We start from the raw sequence: 22,679 nt of genomic DNA, 5'->3' as shown, positions 1-22,679 counted from the left end.
AATATAATTTTTTTTTTTTTGGGGGGGGGGGGGCAATCATTCAAAACATTGAAGGGGATTTTACAGGGCCCTAATGGACTACAGACATTGACAGTCTCCTAGCCTAAAAACAAATGCTGAATGCACTGCCTAGATTTTGAGGTAAAGGCATTGTCCATTATTTGATTTGATCAGGCACTAACAAACTGCATTTAGTCCAATAAAAAGACACAACACTATTAGGGTGATAAATAAAAGGGAGTTGCTCCACGCATGACACAAGAGAACCCTCTGCTGGAGCAAAACGCTTACAGCACCTGGTATTCCCAGGCAGTCTCCCACCCAAGTACTAACCAGGCCCGACCCTGCTTAGCTTCCGAGATCGGACGAGATCGGGCGTATTCAGGCTGGTATGGCCGTAAGCGAAAGGCAATCTCTTGGTACACTATATAAAGTCAACGTGTCGCTTACTCTTAGGGGGACAGAGAAATGTCCACCTTGTGACACACACTGAAAAGCTCAAACCTTGCTTGCATTTCCAGACCATATATTTCACTATTGTGGGGGGGGAAAAGAGGGCATATCCTAGGTTCATACTTATGACAACTTCATGGACCTGGGCCCTATAAAATACAGCGCGCCCACACGGAATCACGAAATACAGACATTACACCGAAATTCAACAACATTACAAAATGCTTTGAGCTAAGGAGGAAATCAAATCATTCCCTTCAACTTGTTAGAAAATCCATTCATTTGCCCAAGTGAATCATAAGACATGAACAAAATGCATCAGTGATTCGTATTTCCACGCAACTTTCAGAAACTGCACAGGACTGCCCAGTTTCCGTGCGCATGCGTGCGGAGCGCGCGCATGTCTACACTTTGTGTAGCCGTTAGCGATGAGGCTAATGATAACCTTCTTGTGGTAGGTAGAGAAGGAAAGGCTTCCCACAAAAACCTTCTCAATCAAATGTTAACTGCAAAGTAGCCTATGCCAGCCTGGCAGAATTATATCATGAGTATTTGCATCAATCCAGTGGCCATTTGTTTTGCAAACTCCGCAATCACATGAGCGCTACAGCAACACCGCTTAACCAAACAAAGGTCTCTTCCTGGCGCACACTTGCCTAAAAAAGGGTAACTACACCCCAAAATCGATATGTCTTCCGTTTTTCCCAGACCTCAAAAGTGGTTTCCTGCTAGGGTTTTAAATGTTGTCGTGGACATAGAACATCTAATCGTGTTATATTTCTATTAAAAAGGTGTACTTTTGAGAGCGAAAACCTGCAGAAGCAGGGACAAACGGGGGAATATATATTTTTTTTTTTTGGGGGGGGGGGGGCAATCATTCAAAACATTGAAGGGGATTTTACAGGGCCCTAATGGACTACAGACATTGACAGTCTCCTAGCCTAAAAACAAATGCTGAATGCACTGCCTAGATTTTGAGGTAAAGGCATTGTCCATTATTTGATTTGATCAGGCACTAACAAACTGCATTTAGTCCAATAAAAAGACACAACACTATTAGGGTGATAAATAAAAGGGAGTTGCTCCACGCATGACACAAGAGAACCCTCTGCTGGAGCAAAACGCTTACAGCACCTGGTATTCCCAGGCGGTCTCCCATCCAAGTACTAACCAGGCCTGAACCTGCTTAGCTTCCGAGATCGGACGAGATCGGGCGTATTCAGGCTGGTATGGCCGTAAGCGAAAGGCAATCTCTTGGTACACTATATAAAGTCAACGTGTCGCTTACTCTTAGGGGGACAGAGAAATGTCCACCTTGTGACACACACTGAAAAGCTCAAACCTTGCTTGCATTTCCAGACCATATATTTCACTATTGTGGGGGGGAAAAAGAGGGCATATCCTAGGTTCATACTTATGACAACTTCATGGACCTGGGCCCTATGAAATACAGCGCGCCCACACGGAATCACGAAATACAGACATTACACCGAAATTCAACAACATTACAAAATGCTTTGAGCTAAGGAGGAAATCAAATCATTCCCTTCAACTTGTTAGAAAATCCATTCATTTGCCCAAGTGAATCATAAGACATGAACAAAATGCATCAGTGATTCGTATTTCCACGCAACTTTCAGAAACTGCACAGGACTGCCCAGTTTCCGTGCGCATGCGTGCGGAGCGCGCGCATGTCTACACTTTGTGTAGCCGTTAGCGATGAGGCTAATGATAACCTTCTTGTGGTAGGTAGAGAAGGAAAGGCTTCCCACAAAAACCTTCTCAATCAAATGTTAACTGCAAAGTAGCCTATGCCAGCCTGGCAGAATTATATCATGAGTATTTGCATCAATCCAGTGGCCATTTGTTTTGCAAACTCCGCAATCACATGAGCGCTACAGCAACACCGCTTAACCAAACAAAGGTCTCTTCCTGGCGCACACTTGCCTAAAAAAGGGTAACTACACCCCAAAATCGATATGTCTTCCGTTTTTCCCAGACCTCAAAAGTGGTTTCCTGCTAGGGTTTTAAATGTTGTCGTGGACATAGAACATCTAATCGTGTTATATTTCTATTAAAAAGGTGTACTTTTGAGAGCGAAAACCTGCAGAAGCAGGGACAAACGGGGGAATATAATTTTTTTTTTGGGGGGGGGGGGGCAATCATTCAAAACATTGAAGGGGATTTTACAGGGCCCTAATGGACTACAGACATTGACAGTCTCCTAGCCTAAAAACAAATGCTGAATGCACTGCCTAGATTTTGAGGTAAAGGCATTGTCCATTATTTGATTTGATCAGGCACTAACAAACTGCATTTAGTCCAATAAAAAGACACAACACTATTAGGGTGATAAATAAAAGGGAGTTGCTCCACGCATGACACAAGAGAACCCTCTGCTGGAGCAAAACGCTTACAGCACCTGGTATTCCCAGGCGGTCTCCCATCCAAGTACTAACCAGGCCCGACCCTGCTTAGCTTCCGAGATCGGACGAGATCGGGCGTATTCAGGCTGGTATGGCCGTAAGCGAAAGGCAATCTCTTGGTACACTATATAAAGTCAACGTGTCGCTTACTCTTAGGGGGACAGAGAAATGTCCACCTTGTGACACACACTGAAAAGCTCAAACCTTGCTTGCATTTCCAGACCATATATTTCACTATTGTGGGGGGGAAAAAGAGGGCATATCCTAGGTTCATACTTATGACAACTTCATGGACCTGGGCCCTATGAAATACAGCGCGCCCACACGGAATCACGAAATACAGACATTACACCGAAATTCAACAACATTACAAAATGCTTTGAGCTAAGGAGGAAATCAAATCATTCCCTTCAACTTGTTAGAAAATCCATTCATTTGCCCAAGTGAATCATAAGACATGAACAAAATGCATCAGTGATTCGTATTTCCACGCAACTTTCAGAAACTGCACAGGACTGCCCAGTTTCCGTGCGCATGCGTGCGGAGCGCGCGCATGTCTACACTTTGTGTAGCCGTTAGCGATGAGGCTAATGATAACCTTCTTGTGGTAGGTAGAGAAGGAAAGGCTTCCCACAAAAACCTTCTCAATCAAATGTTAACTGCAAAGTAGCCTATGCCAGCCTGGCAGAATTATATCATGAGTATTTGCATCAATCCAGTGGCCATTTGTTTTGCAAACTCCGCAATCACATGAGCGCTACAGCAACACCGCTTAACCAAACAAAGGTCTCTTCCTGGCGCACACTTGCCTAAAAAAGGGTAACTACACCCCAAAATCGATATGTCTTCCGTTTTTCCCAGACCTCAAAAGTGGTTTCCTGCTAGGGTTTTAAATGTTGTCGTGGACATAGAACATCTAATCGTGTTATATTTCTATTAAAAAGGTGTACTTTTGAGAGCGAAAACCTGCAGAAGCAGGGACAAACGGGGGAATATAATTTTTTTTTTGGGGGGGGGGGGGGGGCAATCATTCAAAACATTGAAGGGGATTTTACAGGGCCCTAATGGACTACAGACATTGACAGTCTCCTAGCCTAAAAACAAATGCTGAATGCACTGCCTAGATTTTGAGGTAAAGGCATTGTCCATTATTTGATTTGATCAGGCACTAACAAACTGCATTTAGTCCAATAAAAAGACACAACACTATTAGGGTGATAAATAAAAGGGAGTTGCTCCACGCATGACACAAGAGAACCCTCTGCTGGAGCAAAACGCTTACAGCACCTGGTATACCCAGGCGGTCTCCCATCCAAGTACTAACCAGGCCCGACCCTGCTTAGCTTCCGAGATCGGACGAGATCGGGCGTATTCAGGCTGGTATGGCCGTAAGCGAAAGGCAATCTCTTGGTACACTATATAAAGTCAACGTTTTTTTTTATTTATTTTATTTTACCTTTATTTAACCAGGTAGGCAAGTTGAGAACAAGTTCTCATTTACAATTGCGACCTGGCCAAGATAAAGCAAAGCAGTTCGACAGATACAACAACACAGAGTTACACATGGAGTAAAACAAACATACAGTCAATAATAAAGTATAAACAAGTCTATATACAATGTGAGCAAATGAGGTGAGAAGGGAGGTAAAGGCAAAAAAAGGCCTTGGTGGCAAGGTAAATACAATATAGCAATTAAAACACTGGAATGGTAGTTTTGCAATGGAAGAATGTGCAAAGTAGAAATAAAAATAATGGGGTGCAAAGGAGCAAAATAAATAAATAAATTAAATACAGTTGGGAAAGAGGTAGTTGATAGGGCTAAATTATATGTGGGCTATGTACAGGTGCAGTAATCTGTGAGCTGCTCTGACAGTTGGTGCTTAAAGCTAGTGAGGGAGATAAGTGTTTCCAGTTTCAGAGATTTTTGTAGTTCGTTCCAGTCATTGGCAGCAGAGAACTGGAAAGAGAGGCGGCCAAAGAAAGAATTGGTTTTGGGGGTGACTAGAGAGATATACCTGCTGGAGCGTGTGCTACAGGTGGGAGATGCTATGATGCTATGCTAACGTGTCGCTTACTCTTAGGGGGACAGAGAAATGTCCACCTTGTGACACACACTGAAAAGCTCAAACCTTGCTTGCATTTCCAGACCATATATTTCACTATTGTGGGGGGGAAAAAGAGGGCATATCCTAGGTTCATACTTATGACAACTTCATGGACCTGGGCCCTATGAAATACAGCGCGCCCACACGGAATCACGAAATACAGACATTACACCGAAATTCAACAACATTACAAAATGCTTTGAGCTAAGGAGGAAATCAAATCATTCCCTTCAACTTGTTAGAAAATCCATTCATTTGCCCAAGTGAATCATAAGACATGAACAAAATGCATCAGTGATTCGTATTTCCACGCAACTTTCAGAAACTGCACAGGACTGCCCAGTTTCCGTGCGCATGCGTGCGGAGCGCGCGCATGTCTACACTTTGTGTAGCCGTTAGCGATGAGGCTAATGATAACCTTCTTGTGGTAGGTAGAGAAGGAAAGGCTTCCCACAAAAACCTTCTCAATCAAATGTTAACTGCAAAGTAGCCTATGCCAGCCTGGCAGAATTATATCATGAGTATTTGCATCAATCCAGTGGCCATTTGTTTTGCAAACTCCGCAATCACATGAGCGCTACAGCAACACCGCTTAACCAAACAAAGGTCTCTTCCTGGCGCACACTTGCCTAAAAAAGGGTAACTACACCCCAAAATCGATATGTCTTCCGTTTTTCCCAGACCTCAAAAGTGGTTTCCTGCTAGGGTTTTAAATGTTGTCGTGGACATAGAACATCTAATCGTGTTATATTTCTATTAAAAAGGTGTACTTTTGAGAGCGAAAACCTGCAGAAGCAGGGACAAACGGGGGAATATAATTTTTTTTTTTGGGGGGGGGGGGGCAATCATTCAAAACATTGAAGGGGATTTTACAGGGCCCTAATGGACTACAGACATTGACAGTCTCCTAGCCTAAAAACAAATGCTGAATGCACTGCCTAGATTTTGAGGTAAAGGCATTGTCCATTATTTGATTTGATCAGGCACTAACAAACTGCATTTAGTCCAATAAAAAGACACAACACTATTAGGGTGATAAATAAAAGGGAGTTGCTCCACGCATGACACAAGAGAACCCTCTGCTGGAGCAAAACGCTTACAGCACCTGGTATTCCCAGGCGGTCTCCCATCCAAGTACTAACCAGGCCCGACCCTGCTTAGCTTCCGAGATCGGACGAGATCGGGCGTATTCAGGCTGGTATGGCCGTAAGCGAAAGGCAATCTCTTGGTACACTATATAAAGTCAACGTGTCGCTTACTCTTAGGGGGACAGAGAAATGTCCACCTTGTGACACACACTGAAAAGCTCAAACCTTGCTTGCATTTCCAGACCATATATTTCACTATTGTGGGGGGGAAAAAGAGGGCATATCCTAGGTTCATACTTATGACAACTTCAAGGACCTGGGCCCTATGAAATACAGCGCGCCCACACGGAATCACGAAATACAGACATTACACCGAAATTCAACAACATTACAAAATGCTTTGAGCTAAGGAGGAAATCAAATCATTCCCTTCAACTTGTTAGAAAATCCATTCATTTGCCCAAGTGAATCATAAGACATGAACAAAATGCATCAGTGATTCGTATTTCCACGCAACTTTCAGAAACTGCACAGGACTGCCCAGTTTCCGTGCGCATGCGTGCGGAGCGCGCGCATGTCTACACTTTGTGTAGCCGTTAGCGATGAGGCTAATGATAACCTTCTTGTGGTAGGTAGAGAAGGAAAGGCTTCCCACAAAAACCTTCTCAATCAAATGTTAACTGCAAAGTAGCCTATGCCAGCCTGGCAGAATTATATCATGAGTATTTGCATCAATCCAGTGGCCATTTGTTTTGCAAACTCCGCAATCACATGAGCGCTACAGCAACACCGCTTAACCAAACAAAGGTCTCTTCCTGGCGCACACTTGCCTAAAAAAGGGTAACTACACCCCAAAATCGATATGTCTTCCGTTTTTCCCAGACCTCAAAAGTGGTTTCCTGCTAGGGTTTTAAATGTTGTCGTGGACATAGAACATCTAATCGTGTTATATTTCTATTAAAAAGGTGTACTTTTGAGAGCGAAAACCTGCAGAAACAGGGACAAACGGGGGAATATAATTTTTTTTTTTGGGGGGGGGGGGGCAATCATTCAAAACATTGAAGGGGATTTTACAGGGCCCTAATGGACTACAGACATTGACAGTCTCCTAGCCTAAAAACAAATGCTGAATGCACTGCCTAGATTTTGAGGTAAAGGCATTGTCCATTATTTGATTTGATCAGGCACTAACAAACTGCATTTAGTCCAATAAAAAGACACAACACTATTAGGGTGATAAATAAAAGGGAGTTGCTCCACGCATGACACAAGAGAACCCTCTGCTGGAGCAAAATGCTTACAGCACCTGGTATTCCCAGGCGGTCTCCCATCCAAGTACTAACCAGGCCCGACCCTGCTTAGCTGCCGAGATCGGACAAGATCGGGCGTATTCAGGCTGGTATGGCCGTAAGCGAAAGGCAATCTCTTGGTACACTATATAAAGTCAACGTGTCGCTTACTCTTAGGGGGACAGAGAAATGTCCACCTTGTGACACACACTGAAAAGCTCAAACCTTGCTTGCATTTCCAGACCATATATTTCACTATTGTGGGGGGGGAAAAGAGGGCATATCCTAGGTTCATACTTATGACAACTTCATGGACCTGGGCCCTATAAAATACAGCGCGCCCACACGGAATCACGAAATACAGACATTACACCGAAATTCAACAACATTACAAAATGCTTTGAGCTAAGGAGGAAATCAAATCATTCCCTTCAACTTGTTAGAAAATCCATTCATTTGCCCAAGTGAATCATAAGACATGAACAAAATGCATCAGTGATTCGTATTTCCACGCAACTTTCAGAAACTGCACAGGACTGCCCAGTTTCCGTGCGCATGCGTGCGGAGCGCGCGCATGTCTACACTTTGTGTAGCCGTTAGCGATGAGGCTAATGATAACCTTCTTGTGGTAGGTAGAGAAGGAAAGGCTTCCCACAAAAACCTTCTCAATCAAATGTTAACTGCAAAGTAGCCTATGCCAGCCTGGCAGAATTATATCATGAGTATTTGCATCAATCCAGTGGCCATTTGTTTTGCAAACTCCGCAATCACATGAGCGCTACAGCAACACCGCTTAACCAAACAAAGGTCTCTTCCTGGCGCACACTTGCCTAAAAAAGGGTAACTACACCCCAAAATCGATATGTCTTCCGTTTTTCCCAGACCTCAAAAGTGGTTTCCTGCTAGGGTTTTAAATGTTGTCGTGGACATAGAACATCTAATCGTGTTATATTTCTATTAAAAAGGTGTACTTTTGAGAGCGAAAACCTGCAGAAGCAGGGACAAACGGGGGAATATAATTTTTTTTTTTTTTGGGGGGGGGGGCAATCATTCAAAACATTGAAGGGGATTTTACAGGGCCCTAATGGACTACAGACATTGACAGTCTCCTAGCCTAAAAACAAATGCTGAATGCACTGCCTAGATTTTGAGGTAAAGGCATTGTCCATTATTTGATTTGATCAGGCACTAACAAACTGCATTTAGTCCAATAAAAAGACACAACACTATTAGGGTGATAAATAAAAGGGAGTTGCTCCACGCATGACACAAGAGAACCCTCTGCTGGAGCAAAATGCTTACAGCACCTGGTATTCCCAGGCGGTCTCCCATCCAAGTACTAACCAGGCCCGACCCTGCTTAGCTGCCGAGATCGGACGAGATCGGGCGTATTCAGGCTGGTATGGCCGTAAGCGAAAGGCAATCTCTTGGTACACTATATAAAGTCAACGTGTCGCTTACTCTTAGGGGGACAGAGAAATGTCCACCTTGTGACACACACTGAAAAGCTCAAACCTTGCTTGCATTTCCAGACCATATATTTCACTATTGTGGGGGGGGAAAAGAGGGCATATCCTAGGTTCATACTTATGACAACTTCATGGACCTGGGCCCTATAAAATACAGCGCGCCCACACGGAATCACGAAATACAGACATTACACCGAAATTCAACAACATTACAAAATGCTTTGAGCTAAGGAGGAAATCAAATCATTCCCTTCAACTTGTTAGAAAATCCATTCATTTGCCCAAGTGAATCATAAGACATGAACAAAATGCATCAGTGATTCGTATTTCCACGCAACTTTCAGAAACTGCACAGGACTGCCCAGTTTCCGTGCGCATGCGTGCGGAGCGCGCGCATGTCTACACTTTGTGTAGCCGTTAGCGATGAGGCTAATGATAACCTTCTTGTGGTAGGTAGAGAAGGAAAGGCTTCCCACAAAAACCTTCTCAATCAAATGTTAACTGCAAAGTAGCCTATGCCAGCCTGGCAGAATTATATCATGAGTATTTGCATCAATCCAGTGGCCATTTGTTTTGCAAACTCCGCAATCACATGAGCGCTACAGCAACACCGCTTAACCAAACAAAGGTCTCTTCCTGGCGCACACTTGCCTAAAAAAGGGTAACTACACCCCAAAATCGATATGTCTTCCGTTTTTCCCAGACCTCAAAAGTGGTTTCCTGCTAGGGTTTTAAATGTTGTCGTGGACATAGAACATCTAATCGTGTTATATTTCTATTAAAAATGTGTACTTTTGAGAGCGAAAACCTGCAGAAGCAGGGACAAACGGGGGAATATAATTTTTTTTTTTTTGGGGGGGGGGGCAATCATTCAAAACATTGAAGGGGATTTTACAGGGCCCTAATGGACTACAGACATTGACAGTCTCCTAGCCTAAAAACAAATGCTGAATGCACTGCCTAGATTTTGAGGTAAAGGCATTGTCCATTATTTGATTTGATCAGGCACTAACAAACTGCATTTAGTCCAATAAAAAGACACAACACTATTAGGGTGATAAATAAAAGGGAGTTGCTCCACGCATGACACAAGAGAACCCTCTGCTGGAGCAAAACACTTACAGCACCTGGTATTCCCAGGCGGTCTCCCATCCAAGTACTAACCAGGCCCGACCCTGCTTAGCTTCCGAGATCAGACGAGATCGGGCGTATTCAGGCTGGTATGGCCGTAAGCGAAAGGCAATCTCTTGGTACACTATATAAAGTCAACGTGTCGCTTACTCTTAGGGGGACAGAGAAATGTCCACCTTGTGACACACACTGAAAAGCTCAAACCTTGCTTGCATTTCCAGACCATATATTTCACTATTGTGGGGGGGAAAAAGAGGGCATATCCTAGGTTCATACTTATGACAACTTCATGGACCTGGGCCCTATGAAATACAGCGCGCCCACACGGAATCACGAAATACAGACATTACACCGAAATTCAACAACATTACAAAATGCTTTGAGCTAAGGAGGAAATCAAATCATTCCCTTCAACTTGTTAGAAAATCCATTCATTTGCCCAAGTGAATCATAAGACATGAACAAAATGCATCAGTGATTCGTATTTCCACGCAACTTTCAGAAACTGCACAGGACTGCCCAGTTTCCGTGCGCATGCGTGCGGAGCGCGCGCATGTCTACACTTTGTGTAGCCGTTAGCGATGAGGCTAATGATAACCTTCTTGTGGTAGGTAGAGAAGGAAAGGCTTCCCACAAAAACCTTCTCAATCAAATGTTAACTGCAAAGTAGCCTATGCCAGCCTGGCAGAATTATATCATGAGTATTTGCATCAATCCAGTGGCCATTTGTTTTGCAAACTCCGCAATCACATGAGCGCTACAGCAACACCGCTTAACCAAACAAAGGTCTCTTCCTGGCGCACACTTGCCTAAAAAAGGGTAACTACACCCCAAAATCGATATGTCTTCCGTTTTTCCCAGACCTCAAAAGTGGTTTCCTGCTAGGGTTTTAAATGTTGTCGTGGACATAGAACATCTAATCGTGTTATATTTCTATTAAAAAGGTGTACTTTTGAGAGCGAAAACCTGCAGAAGCAGGGACAAACGGGGGAATATAATTTTTTTTTTTTTGGGGGGGGGGGGGCAATCATTCAAAACATTGAAGGGGATTTTACAGGGCCCTAATGGACTACAGACATTGACAGTCTCCTAGCCTAAAAACAAATGCTGAATGCACTGCCTAGATTTTGAGGTAAAGGCATTGTCCATTATTTGATTTGATCAGGCACTAACAAACTGCATTTAGTCCAATAAAAAGACACAACACTATTAGGGTGATAAATAAAAGGGAGTTGCTCCACGCATGACACAAGAGAACCCTCTGCTGGAGCAAAACGCTTACAGCACCTGGTAATCCCAGGCGGTCTCCCATCCAAGTACTAACCAGGCCCGACCCTGCTTAGCTTCCGAGATCAGACGAGATTGGGCGTAATCAGGCTGGTATGGCCGTAAGCGAAAGGCAATCTCTTGGTACACTATATAAAGTCAACGTGTCGCTTACTCTTAGGGGGACAGAGAAATGTCCACCTTGTGACACACACTGAAAAGCTCAAACCTTGCTTGCATTTCCAGACCATATATTTCACTATTGTGGGGGGGGGAAAGAGGGCATATCCTAGGTTCATACTTATGACAACTTCATGGACCTGGGCCCTATAAAATACAGCGCGCCCACACGGAATCACGAAATACAGACATTACACCGAAATTCAACAACATTACAAAATGCTTTGAGCTAAGGAGGAAATCAAATCATTCCCTTCAACTTGTTAGAAAATCCATTCATTTGCCCAAGTGAATCATAAGACATGAACAAAATGCATCAGTGATTCGTATTTCCACGCAACTTTCAGAAACTGCACAGGACTGCCCAGTTTCCGTGCGCATGCGTGCGGAGCGCGCGCATGTCTACACTTTGAGTAGCCGTTAGCGATGAGGCTAATGATAACCTTCTTGTGGTAGGTAGAGAAGGAAAGGCTTCCCACAAAAACCTTCTCAATCAAATGTTAACTGCAAAGTAGCCTATGCCAGCCTGGCAGAATTATATCATGAGTATTTGCATCAATCCAGTGGCCATTTGTTTTGCAAACTCCGCAATCACATGAGCGCTACAGCAACACCGCTTAACCAAACAAAGGTCTCTTCCTGGCGCACACTTGCCTAAAAAAGGGTAACTACACCCCAAAATCGATATGTCTTCCGTTTTTCCCAGACCTCAAAAGTGGTTTCCTGCTAGGGTTTTAAATGTTGTCGTGGACATAGAACATCTAATCGTGTTATATTTCTATTAAAAAGGTGTACTTTTGAGAGCGAAAACCTGCAGAAGCAGGGACAAACGGGGGAATATAATTTTTTTTTTTTGGGGGGGGGGGGGGGGGGCAATCATTCAAAACATTGAAGGGGATTTTACAGGGCCCTAATGGACTACAGACATTGACAGTCTCCTAGCCTAAAAACAAATGCTGAATGCACTGCCTAGATTTTGAGGTAAAGGCATTGTCCATTATTTGATTTGATCAGGCACTAACAAACTGCATTTAGTCCAATAAAAAGACACAACACTATTAGGGTGATAAATAAAAGGGAGTTGCTCCACGCATGACACAAGAGAACCCTCTGCTGGAGCAAAACGCTTACAGCACCTGGTATTCCCAGGCGGTCTCCCATCCAAGTACTAACCAGGCCCGACCCTGCTTAGCTTCCGAGATCGGACGAGATCGGGCGTATTCAGGCAGTCTCTTGGTACACTATATAAAGTCAACGTGTCGCTTACTCTTAGGGGGACAGAGAAATGTCCACCTTGTGACACACACTGAAAAGCTCAAACCTTGCTTGCATTTCCAGACCATATATTTCACTATTGTGGGGGGGAAAAAGAGGGCATATCCTAGGTTCATACTTATGACAACTTCATGGACCTGGGCCCTATGAAATACAGCGCGCCCACACGGAATCACGAAATACAGACATTACACCGAAATTCAACAACATTACAAAATGCTTTGAGCTAAGGAGGAAATCAAATCATTCCCTTCAACTTGTTAGAAAATCCATTCATTTGCCCAAGTGAATCATAAGACATGAACAAAATGCATCAGTGATTCGTATTTCCACGCAACTTTCAGAAACTGCACAGGACTGCCCAGTTTCCGTGCGCATGCGTGCGGAGCGCGCGCATGTCTACACTTTGTGTAGCCGTTAGCGATGAGGCTAATGATAACCTTCTTGTGGTAGGTAGAGAAGGAAAGGCTTCCCACAAAAACCTTCTCAATCAAATGTTAACTGCAAAGTAGCCTATGCCAGCCTGGCAGAATTATATCATGAGTATTTGCATCAATCCAGTGGCCATTTGTTTTGCAAACTCCGCAATCACATGAGCGCTACAGCAACACCGCTTAACCAAACAAAGGTCTCTTCCTGGCGCACACTTGCCTAAAAAAGGGTAACTACACCCCAAAATCGATATGTCTTCCGTTTTTCCCAGACCTCAAAAGTGGTTTCCTGCTAGGGTTTTAAATGTTGTCGTGGACATAGAACATCTAATCGTGTTATATTTCTATTAAAAAGGTGTACTTTTGAGAGCGAAAACCTGCAGAAGCAGGGACAAACGGGGGAATATAATTTTTTTTTTTTTTGGGGGGGGGGCAATCATTCAAAACATTGAAGGGGATTTTACAGGGCCCTAATGGACTACAGACATTGACAGTCTCCTAGCCTAAAAACAAATGCTGAATGCACTGCCTAGATTTTGAGGTAAAGGCATTGTCCATTATTTGATTTGATCAGGCACTAACAAACTGCATTTAGTCCAATAAAAAGACACAACACTATTAGGGTGATAAATAAAAGGGAGTTGCTCCACGCATGACACAAGAGAACCCTCTGCTGGAGCAAAACGCTTACAGCACCTGGTAATCCCAGGCGGTCTCCCATCCAAGTACTAACCAGGCCCGACCCTGCTTAGCTTCCGAGATCAGACGAGATCGGGCGTAATCAGGCTGGTATGGCCGTAAGCGAAAGGCAATCTCTTGGTACACTATATAAAGTCAACGTGTCGCTTACTCTTAGGGGGACAGAGAAATGTCCACCTTGTGACACACACTGAAAAGCTCAAACCTTGCTTGCATTTCCAGACCATATATTTCACTATTGTGGGGGGGGGAAAGAGGGCATATCCTAGGTTCATACTTATGACAACTTCATGGACCTGGGCCCTATAAAATACAGCGCGCCCACACGGAATCACGAAATACAGACATTACACCGAAATTCAACAACATTACAAAATGCTTTGAGCTAAGGAGGAAATCAAATCATTCCCTTCAACTTGTTAGAAAATCCATTCATTTGCCCAAGTGAATCATAAGACATGAACAAAATGCATCAGTGATTCGTATTTCCACGCAACTTTCAGAAACTGCACAGGACTGCCCAGTTTCCGTGCGCATGCGTGCGGAGCGCGCGCATGTCTACACTTTGAGTAGCCGTTAGCGATGAGGCTAATGATAACCTTCTTGTGGTAGGTAGAGAAGGAAAGGCTTCCCACAAAAACCTTCTCAATCAAATGTTAACTGCAAAGTAGCCTATGCCAGCCTGGCAGAATTATATCATGAGTATTTGCATCAATCCAGTGGCCATTTGTTTTGCAAACTCCGCAATCACATGAGCGCTACAGCAACACCGCTTAACCAAACAAAGGTCTCTTCCTGGCGCACACTTGCCTAAAAAAGGGTAACTACACCCCAAAATCGATATGTCTTCCGTTTTTCCCAGACCTCAAAAGTGGTTTCCTGCTAGGGTTTTAAATGTTGTCGTGGACATAGAACATCTAATCGTGTTATATTTCTATTAAAAAGGTGTACTTTTGAGAGCGAAAACCTGCAGAAGCAGGGACAAACGGGGGAATATAATTTTTTTTTTTTGGGGGGGGGGGGGGGGGGGGCAATCATTCAAAACATTGAAGGGGATTTTACAGGGCCCTAATGGACTACAGACATTGACAGTCTCCTAGCCTAAAAACAAATGCTGAATGCACTGCCTAGATTTTGAGGTAAAGGCATTGTCCATTATTTGATTTGATCAGGCACTAACAAACTGCATTTAGTCCAATAAAAAGACACAACACTATTAGGGTGATAAATAAAAGGGAGTTGCTCCACGCATGACACAAGAGAACCCTCTGCTGGAGCAAAACGCTTACAGCACCTGGTATTCCCAGGCGGTCTCCCATCCAAGTACTAACCAGGCCCGACCCTGCTTAGCTTCCGAGATCGGACGAGATCGGGCGTATTCAGGCAGTCTCTTGGTACACTATATAAAGTCAACGTGTCGCTTACTCTTAGGGGGACAGAGAAATGTCCACCTTGTGACACACACTGAAAAGCTCAAACCTTGCTTGCATTTCCAGACCATATATTTCACTATTGTGGGGGGGGAAAAGAGGGCATATCCTAGGTTCATACTTATGACAACTTCATGGACCTGGGCCCTATAAAATACAGCGCGCCCACACGGAATCACGAAATACAGACATTACACCGAAATTCAACAACATTACAAAATGCTTTGAGCTAAGGAGGAAATCAAATCATTCCCTTCAACTTGTTAGAAAATCCATTCATTTGCCCAAGTGAATCATAAGACATGAACAAAATGCATCAGTGATTCGTATTTCCAAGCAACTTTCAGAAACTGCACAGGACTGCCCAGTTTCCGTGCGCATGCGTGCGGAGCGCGCGCATGTCTACACTTTGTGTAGCCGTTAGCGATGAGGCTAATGATAACCTTCTTGTGGTAGGTAGAGAAGGAAAGGCTTCCCACAAAAACCTTCTCAATCAAATGTTAACTGCAAAGTAGCCTATGCCAGCCTGGCAGAATTATATCATGAGTATTTGCATCAATCCAGTGGCCATTTGTTTTGCAAACTCCGCAATCACATGAGCGCTACAGCAACACCGCTTAACCAAACAAAGGTCTCTTCCTGGCGCACACTTGCCTAAAAAAGGGTAACTACACCCCAAAATCGATATGTCTTCCGTTTTTCCCAGACCTCAAAAGTGGTTTCCTGCTAGGGTTTTAAATGTTGTCGTGGACATAGAACATCTAATCGTGTTATATTTCTATTAAAAAGGTGTACTTTTGAGAGCGAAAACCTGCAGAAGCAGGGACAAACGGGGGAATATAATTTTTTTTTTTTGGGGGGGGGGGGGCAATCATTCAAAACATTGAAGGGGATTTTACAGGGCCCTAATGGACTACAGACGTTGACAGTCTCCTAGCCTAAAAACAAATGCTGAATGCACTGCCTAGATTTTGAGGTAAAGGCATTGTCCATTATTTGATTTGATCAGGCACTAACAAACTGCATTTAGTCCAATAAAAAGACACAACACTATTAGGGTGATAAATAAAAGGGAGTTGCTCCACGCATGACACAAGAGAACCCTCTGCTGGAGCAAAATGCTTACAGCACCTGGTATTCCCAGGCGGTCTCCCATCCAAGTACTAACCAGGCCCGACCCTGCTTAGCTTCCGAGATCGGACGAGATCGGGCGTATTCAGGCTGGTATGGCCGTAAGCGAAAGGCAATCTCTTGGTACACTATATAAAGTCAACGTGTCGCTTACTCTTAGGGGGACAGAGAAATGTCCACCTTGTGACACACACTGAAAAGCTCAAACCTTGCTTGCATTTCCAGACCATATATTTCACTATTGTGGGGGGGAAAAGAGGGCATATCCTAGGTTCATACTTATGACAACTTCATGGACCTGGGCCCTATAAAATACAGCGCGCCCACACGGAATCACGAAATACAGACATTACACCGAAATTCAACAACATTACAAAATGCTTTGAGCTAAGGAGGAAATCAAATCATTCCCTTCAACTTGTTAGAAAATCAATTCATTTGCCCAAGTGAATCATAAGACATGAACAAAATGCATCAGTGATTCGTATTTCCACGCAACTTTCAGAAACTGCACAGGACTGCCCAGTTTCCGTGCGCATGCGTGCGGAGCGCGCGCATGTCTACACTTTGTGTAGCCGTTAGCGATGAGGCTAATGATAACCTTCTTGTGGTAGGTAGAGAAGGAAAGGCTTCCCACAAAAACCTTCTCAATCAAATGTTAACTGCAAAGTAGCCTATGCCAGCCTGGCAGAATTATATCATGAGTATTTGCATCAATCCAGTGGCCATTTGTTTTGCAAACTCCGCAATCACATGAGCGCTACAGCAACACCGCTTAACCAAACAAAGGTCTCTTCCTGGCGCACACTTGCCTAAAAAAGGGTAACTACACCCCAAAATCGATATGTCTTCCGTTTTTCCCAGACCTCAAAAGTGGTTTCCTGCTAGGGTTTTAAATGTTGTCGTGGACATAGAACATCTAATCGTGTTATATTTCTATTAAAAAGGTGTACTTTTGAGAGCGAAAACCTGCAGAAGCAGGGACAAACGGGGGAATATAATTTTTTTTTTTGGGGGGGGGCGGGGGGGGCAATCATTCAAAACATTGAAGGGGATTTTACAGGGCCCTAATGGACTACAGACATTGACAGTCTCCTAGCCTAAAAACAAATGCTGAATGCACTGCCTAGATTTTGAGGTAAAGGCATTGTCCATTATTTGATTTGATCAGGCACTAACAAACTGCATTTAGTCCAATAAAAAGACACAACACTATTAGGGTGATAAATAAAAGGGAGTTGCTCCACGCATGACACAAGAGAACCCTCTGCTGGAGCAAAACGCTTACAGCACCTGGTAATCCCAGGCGGTCTCCCATCCAAGTACTAACCAGGCCCGACCCTGCTTAGCTTCCGAGATCGGACGAGATCGGGCGTATTCAGGCTGGTATGGCCGTAAGCGAAAGGCAATCTCTTGGTACACTATATAAAGTCAACGTGTCGCTTACTCTTAGGGGGACAGAGAAATGTCCACCTTGTGACACACACTGAAAAGCTCAAACCTTGCTTGCATTTCCAGACCATATATTTCACTATTGTGGGGGGGGGGGAAAGAGGGCATATCCTAGGTTCATACTTATGACAACTTCATGGACCTGGGCCCTATAAAATACAGCACGCCCACACGGAATCACGAAATACAGACATTACACCGAAATTCAACAACATTACAAAATGCTTTGAGCTAAGGAGGAAATCAAATCATTCCCTTCAACTTGTTAGAAAATCCATTCATTTGCCCAAGTGAATCATAAGACATGAACAAAATGCATCAGTGATTCGTATTTCCACGCAACTTTCAGAAACTGCACAGGACTGCCCAGTTTCCGTGCGCATGCGTGCGGAGCGCGCGCATGTCTACACTTTGAGTAGCCGTTAGCGATGAGGCTAATGATAACCTTCTTGTGGTAGGTAGAGAAGGAAAGGCTTCCCACAAAAACCTTCTCAATCAAATGTTAACTGCAAAGTAGCCTATGCCAGCCTGGCAGAATTATATCATGAGTATTTGCATCAATCCAGTGGCCATTTGTTTTGCAAACTCCGCAATCACATGAGCGCTACAGCAACACCGCTTAACCAAACAAAGGTCTCTTCCTGGCGCACACTTGCCTAAAAAAGGGTAACTACACCCCAAAATCGATATGTCTTCCGTTTTTCCCAGACCTCAAAAGTGGTTTCCTGCTAGGGTTTTAAATGTTGTCGTGGACATAGAACATCTAATCGTGTTATATTTCTATTAAAAAGGTGTACTTTTGAGAGCGAAAACCTGCAGAAGCAGGGACAAACGGGGGAATATAATTTTTTTTTGGGGGGGGGGGGGGGGGCAATCATTCAAAACATTGAAGGGGATTTTACAGGGCCCTAATGGACTACAGACATTGACAGTCTCCTAGCCTAAAAACAAATGCTGAATGCACTGCCTAGATTTTGAGGTAAAGGCATTGTCCATTATTTGATTTGATCAGGCACTAACAAACTGCATTTAGTCCAATAAAAAGACACAACACTATTAGGGTGATAAATAAAAGGGAGTTGCTCCACGCATGACACAAGAGAACCCTCTGCTGGAGCAAAACGCTTACAGCACCTGGTATTCCCAGGCGGTCTCCCATCCAAGTACTAACCAGGCCCGACCCTGCTTAGCTTCCGAGATCGGACGAGATCGGGCGTATTCAGGCAGTCTCTTGGTACACTATATAAAGTCAACGTGTCGCTTACTCTTAGGGGGACAGAGAAATGTCCACCTTGTGACACACACTGAAAAGCTCAAACCTTGCTTGCATTTCCAGACCATATATTTCACTATTGTGGGGGGGGGAAAGAGGGCATATCCTAGGTTCATACTTATGACAACTTCATGGACCTGGGCCCTATAAAATACAGCGCGCCCACACGGAATCACGAAATACAGACATTACACCGAAATTCAACAACATTACAAAATGCTTTGAGCTAAGGAGGAAATCAAATCATTCCCTTCAACTTGTTAGAAAATCCATTCATTTGCCCAAGTGAATCATAAGACATGAACAAAATGCATCAGTGATTCGTATTTCCACGCAACTTTCAGAAACTGCACAGGACTGCCCAGTTTCCGTGCGCATGCGTGCGGAGCGCGCGCATGTCTACACTTTGTGTAGCCGTTAGCGATGAGGCTAATGATAACCTTCTTGTGGTAGGTAGAGAAGGAAAGGCTTCCCACAAAAACTTCTCAATCAAATGTTAACTGCAAAGTAGCCTATGCCAGCCTGGCAGAATTATATCATGAGTATTTGCATCAATCCAGTGGCCATTTGTTTTGCAAACTCAGCAATCACATGAGCGCTACAGCAACACCGCTTAACCAAACAAAGGTCTCTTCCTGGCGCACACTTGCCTAAAAAAGGGTAACTACACCCCAAAATCGATATGTCTTCCGTTTTTCCCAGACCTCAAAAGTGGTTTCCTGCTAGGGTTTTAAATGTTGTCGTGGACATAGAACATCTAATCGTGTTATATTTCTATTAAAAAGGTGTACTTTTGAGAGCGAAAACCTGCAGAAGCAGGGACAAACGGGGGAATATAATTTTTTTTTTTGGGGGGGGGGGGGGGCAATCATTCAAAACATTGAAGGGGATTTTACAGGGCCCTAATGGACTACAGACATTGACAGTCTCCTAGCCTAAAAACAAATGCTGAATGCACTGCCTAGATTTTGAGGTAAAGGCATTGTCCATTATTTGATTTGATCAGGGCAGGGAAGCACTAACAAACTGCATTTAGTCCAATAAAAAGACACAACACTATTAGGGTGATAAATAAAAGGGAGTTGCTCCACGCATGACACAAGAGAACCCTCTGCTGGAGCAAAACGCTTACAGCACCTGGTATTCCCAGGCGGTCTCCCATCCAAGTACTAACCAGGCCCGACCCTGCTTAGCTTCCGAGATCGGACGAGATCAGGCGTACTTTTTTATTTTTTATCTTTTATTATGAAAAAACACACAATATTTACAACATTCAGTCAATATTTACAACAATTCACCCTTTTACAAAATCAGAAAAATAATAGAATAAAATCAATTTAAAACACCATCATTCACTCATATCAATTAATAATTAAATACAAGTTTCCCATTTGACATTATTTCAATAAAAGTACTCCCCCACACAAACAGTTTTTCAAAATTTCCTCCACCATATTTATATATTATTTCTGTATCATTTTCCAAAATCCTCCTAAAAAGACCTTCCACACTCACACATTTCCCTTCATAATGACCCATGTTCCTTCTTTGTCTTACAGCATATCTAGCATGACTTAAAACATAATTAACCAAATTAAAATTCAAAACTTTACTTTTCCCGTTAATACCAAAAAGAAAGAATCTCTTCCATTCCACCCCATTAAAAATCTCCTCCCCCCAATGTTTTACTAAAAGCCCTTTTAAAAACTCATGAAAATCTTTTAACCTGCTACATTCAACAAAAAAGTGCATAAAATGTTCCACCCCTGTACCACAAATATCACATTCTCTTTTAATATCCCTATTTATTTGATGCAAAACCACATTTGTAAAAATCCTATTATGTTTCAATTTAAAATCATTGTCTTCACACTCTATAGAATTATATTTACATTTACATTCTTCCATATTGATTTCACATCCATATTTGCAAACACCCTAGACCACACTTTTTCCGACGCAGGAACTTTTATCTCTTTTAAAATACATTTACTATAAACCATTTTAACTTTTAAACCTGATAAATCATGTTTCTCCCCATTACCTTCATAATATAAAACCGGTAAACCCCTAGATCTTTTAGCCACCTCTTTATTTATTAAAATCACCCACTCCCCAGGAATACATCCTAATATTTTCTTGTACATATTCTCCACAGTAATTTTACTAATCTCTTCATCTATTTCAACCACATTATCATATATTGCCTGCAACGGAAGGAACCCAGGAATTACCTCATATACAGTACAATGTCACCTATCTGCCTCATCCCAGCCCTCATAAAATATTTACAAAACAACGTCATATTATTACACTTTATCTTTGGATTTAAAAATATCGGTTGATTTAAAATATCTTCTAAAATGGTACATTCATAATAAATATTTGGTAAAAATTGCCCCCAAGCCTCAAACACTTCTCTATAAAACAACGGTATATTTCCTAACATTTCTTTCTTCATACTCATCAATAAACCATTGTCCCCCACCCTCCCTACCTCTTGCAAATAATCTTTAAAAAACCTTTTCCACCCATAATCCAATTCACCAAATAAATATTTCCGTACCATTTTAACTCTAATTGCTGTTTTCCTTACACTTAAATCTACCAACTTCAAACCCCCCTCCTCATAACCTGCAATCAAAGTTTTAAAAGCAATTTTCACCCCCTTCCCGTCCCATAAAAAATCAACTAAAATCTTATTCATTTCAGATAAAACCCATTCTGGCATATCCAAAACATTCATTACATAAATAAAAATTGACATCAACAAGGAATTTATCACAATGACTTTCCCTTTTAACTTCAAAGACCTCCCCCTCCATATATTTACTACCTTCCTAACTTTATTTATCACACCACTCCATGTCAAATCCCTAGCTTCTATTTCGTTCACCCCTAAAAACACTCCTAACACCTTAAAATAATATTTTACCACCTTAAAAGTAAAATTCCCCTCATTAATCTTCCCAATATACATTACAACTGACTTCTCCATGTTAACCTTTGCACCTGATGCTTGTCCATATACTTTAAAACACTCCATCACCCTTTTTACACTTCCCTCATCTCTAACTGTTATAGTGGTATCATCTGCGTATTGATGAATCAAACTAAAACCTTCTTGTGGAGTCTGTACACAATTTATAAGATGGTGGAAGTAATTCTTCCACCATCCACCCTTGAAATCAACCCACTCCCCTCCACAAAAGCTTTATCAAAACATTCCCTTCCATAACAATGAAACATATCTATATGCTTCTTAAACAATACTACAAAAATATCCCACACCCTTACCCTCTTCCCCTCAAAAAAAGCATAATTCCTCCTACAAGAAATAGCATACCTCACAAAACTCAAAGCAACATTTAACAAAACAACATTAACACCCTCACATTTACCAGCCACGCCAAATAACACCAATTCATTCCACACATATTTTTTCAAAATATCACCCTTCCAGTTTCTATGTATCATTCCCTTTACCTTACAAAATAAATATTTTAACTCCTGACATTCCACAAACAAATGTATTAAATTTTCCGGTAACTCACCACATAGATCACATTCTCTTTTTATTT

The 22,679-nt window shown here is 42.7% G+C and overlaps 11 non-coding genes and 4 pseudogenes across 11 annotated transcripts; all 15 read right to left on the bottom strand.

The window, feature by feature from the left end:
• Positions 1 to 284: 284 nt before the first annotated feature.
• On the bottom strand, positions 285 to 403 carry LOC149974125 (5S ribosomal RNA). Its single transcript, XR_016489740.1, has one exon. It is a non-coding gene; the product is annotated as a 5S ribosomal RNA (ribosomal RNA).
• A 1,172-nt stretch (positions 404 to 1,575) lies between these two features.
• Positions 1,576 to 1,694, bottom strand: LOC149974124 (5S ribosomal RNA). Its single transcript, XR_016489730.1, has one exon. It is a non-coding gene; the product is annotated as a 5S ribosomal RNA (ribosomal RNA).
• Positions 1,695 to 2,863: 1,169 nt separating this feature from the next.
• LOC149974123 (5S ribosomal RNA) lies at positions 2,864 to 2,982 on the bottom strand. The gene has a single exon (XR_016490054.1). It is a non-coding gene; the product is annotated as a 5S ribosomal RNA (ribosomal RNA).
• Positions 2,983 to 4,154: 1,172 nt separating this feature from the next.
• LOC149974122 (5S ribosomal RNA) lies at positions 4,155 to 4,273 on the bottom strand. The gene has a single exon (XR_016489771.1). It is a non-coding gene; the product is annotated as a 5S ribosomal RNA (ribosomal RNA).
• Positions 4,274 to 6,077: 1,804 nt separating this feature from the next.
• LOC149974121 (5S ribosomal RNA) lies at positions 6,078 to 6,196 on the bottom strand. The gene has a single exon (XR_016490051.1). It is a non-coding gene; the product is annotated as a 5S ribosomal RNA (ribosomal RNA).
• A 1,170-nt stretch (positions 6,197 to 7,366) lies between these two features.
• LOC149974120 (5S ribosomal RNA) lies at positions 7,367 to 7,485 on the bottom strand. Its single transcript, XR_016489772.1, has one exon. It is a non-coding gene; the product is annotated as a 5S ribosomal RNA (ribosomal RNA).
• A 1,171-nt stretch (positions 7,486 to 8,656) lies between these two features.
• On the bottom strand, positions 8,657 to 8,775 carry LOC149974119 (5S ribosomal RNA). Its single transcript, XR_016489709.1, has one exon. It is a non-coding gene; the product is annotated as a 5S ribosomal RNA (ribosomal RNA).
• A 1,170-nt stretch (positions 8,776 to 9,945) lies between these two features.
• On the bottom strand, positions 9,946 to 10,064 carry LOC149974118 (5S ribosomal RNA). Its single transcript, XR_016489761.1, has one exon. It is a non-coding gene; the product is annotated as a 5S ribosomal RNA (ribosomal RNA).
• A 1,172-nt stretch (positions 10,065 to 11,236) lies between these two features.
• Positions 11,237 to 11,355, bottom strand: LOC149974117 (5S ribosomal RNA; annotated as a pseudogene).
• A 1,176-nt stretch (positions 11,356 to 12,531) lies between these two features.
• On the bottom strand, positions 12,532 to 12,649 carry LOC149974116 (5S ribosomal RNA; annotated as a pseudogene).
• A 1,148-nt stretch (positions 12,650 to 13,797) lies between these two features.
• On the bottom strand, positions 13,798 to 13,916 carry LOC149974115 (5S ribosomal RNA). The gene has a single exon (XR_016489597.1). It is a non-coding gene; the product is annotated as a 5S ribosomal RNA (ribosomal RNA).
• A 1,178-nt stretch (positions 13,917 to 15,094) lies between these two features.
• LOC149974114 (5S ribosomal RNA) lies at positions 15,095 to 15,212 on the bottom strand (annotated as a pseudogene).
• Positions 15,213 to 16,361: 1,149 nt separating this feature from the next.
• On the bottom strand, positions 16,362 to 16,480 carry LOC149974113 (5S ribosomal RNA). The gene has a single exon (XR_016490025.1). It is a non-coding gene; the product is annotated as a 5S ribosomal RNA (ribosomal RNA).
• A 1,174-nt stretch (positions 16,481 to 17,654) lies between these two features.
• Positions 17,655 to 17,773, bottom strand: LOC149974112 (5S ribosomal RNA). The gene has a single exon (XR_016489774.1). It is a non-coding gene; the product is annotated as a 5S ribosomal RNA (ribosomal RNA).
• A 1,174-nt stretch (positions 17,774 to 18,947) lies between these two features.
• LOC118948254 (5S ribosomal RNA) lies at positions 18,948 to 19,065 on the bottom strand (annotated as a pseudogene).
• Positions 19,066 to 22,679: the final 3,614 nt, after the last annotated feature.

Source organism: Oncorhynchus mykiss, chromosome 20 (genome assembly GCF_057628025.1).
Source record: "Oncorhynchus mykiss isolate SJ-2025 chromosome 20, ASM5762802v1, whole genome shotgun sequence".
NCBI classification, from domain to species: domain Eukaryota; kingdom Metazoa; phylum Chordata; class Actinopteri; order Salmoniformes; family Salmonidae; genus Oncorhynchus; species Oncorhynchus mykiss.
The sequence above is the reverse complement of the archived record's forward strand: the minus strand, read 5'-3'. Positions and strand labels throughout refer to the sequence as shown.